The sequence below is a fragment of the Cyprinodon variegatus genome, unplaced genomic scaffold (genome assembly GCF_000732505.1).
Source record: "Cyprinodon variegatus isolate N-32 unplaced genomic scaffold, C_variegatus-1.0 Scaffold753, whole genome shotgun sequence".
Lineage (NCBI taxonomy): Eukaryota > Metazoa > Chordata > Actinopteri > Cyprinodontiformes > Cyprinodontidae > Cyprinodon > Cyprinodon variegatus.
In genome coordinates, this window is record NW_015151206.1 from 362,750 (window position 1) to 364,320 (window position 1,571).

A 1,571-nucleotide genomic window follows, 5' to 3' on the forward strand; every position below is an offset into this window, starting at 1 on the left:
AACTTTCCTGTTCTGAACTGTTTCCCTGACCTGGATCGGATTAATGCTCAGTCACTGGGGCTGCAGCACCTGGTTCACTCTTCATCTCGGTGGCAGTCCACCGGCTGGATCCTGCCTCCCTCTGAGAGAATGGACTGAACTTTCAAAGCAGGTAAGTGACTCACATGGATAATCATCTTCTGTCAGATTATCGTGGTCACTTACCTGGATTTCTCTCTAACCAAAGTTGACACTGATGGGCGGTGCCCCGCCTCCCCTCCACTGTCTCGCTCGCCTTGAACTCTGGGTCCTACGATCTGAGCTCATCACAGGATGTTTCAATGTGACTCCCGCTGGAACTTCATCTAAAGTTAAACGCTGCGTCATACTGTGACATTCTGCTATTTCAACAATAAAAACACTTTGAATAAAATAAAATACATATACTTTTTTGAGTGTCTACTGTTTACTCTGGTGTTGTGGTGTTATTGTCTATTATGATAATGTTTAGGTAATTTGAAATCAGACACTCTCTATTGGCAAATCTATGTGGTCCAACAACAAAGATAAGAACAGCACAAACACTTCTAGAAGAACTGCGTTAATTTTGTTTTTTGACATTTTCTTCTGTTTTTCAACCTTATCCAGTTCCAGGAAATAGATTTTATTAAAGACATGAATAAACAAAAATATTATTATGAAGACCCAGAAAATAAACACGGGAACATAAAATATTTCCACTATACCAGCTTTTATTTTATTGTGCTTTTTCTTTGAAGTGTTTCAAATAAACTGGTTCTAACAGCACAGGAGAACCTCACAGTGCAGGTCTGCAGCCAGACTCTATTGAGATTTATGTTTTCAGCATGTTTTCATGGGGGCACAGAAAAGTATGAAGTAAAATAAAAAACGGACGGGTTTCAATATATTTATATATCTGCATGAAGTGAAATTATTTTTGGCTTGAAAATTCATTTGGATTATCATTAAAATCAAAATATAAATCCCTTAGCATAGCAAAAAAGCAACTCAAAAAATGTAGCTATATAAATATCTAAAGATCAAATAAAGCTATTATTTGGAAATATACATTTATAATTTAAGAATTGTACATATATCTCACCTAACTTAAGTTATAATTAGCGTTTTCTATAAAAGCTGAATTAGAACTCAAGAAAAAACTGATAAATTCAGCTGTAAAAATTACTGGGATCCTAGTTCAATAGCACTGATGCCATCATCTTATTGTTTTTAAATAATTAATAAAACATAATTTTTATTGAAAAAATGAAACAGAACCAAAGGAGCTCTCAGTAACTGTGTCTGTTCCAGCACATATCATCTTTAGAACTTCTTTGAGTATAATGTCTCCAGTACATGGGCCAAAACAGGGGCCAGGACGTGATCTACAGAGGCACTGGCCCCCGTTGGCCCCTGTCTAGAACCACTCATGGATAAGATCCTGATCCAAAGGCGGATATAGATTCACAGAGAATTGCAAATCCTTTTAAAATCATAGACGGTTCCTCTTCCTTACCACTAGAGGGCAGTGTCTAGCTTCTCCAGTAAGGTCATGCAAAAGGATCAAACCC

General features: G+C 37.0%; 1 protein-coding gene across 1 annotated transcript in view; it reads right to left on the minus strand.

Annotated features, from left to right (window-relative positions):
- LOC107098180 (chloride intracellular channel protein 6-like) overlaps window positions 1-1,571 on the minus strand; it is a 20,150-nt gene that overhangs the window by 3,829 nt on the left and 14,750 nt on the right. The window lies entirely within an intron of this gene.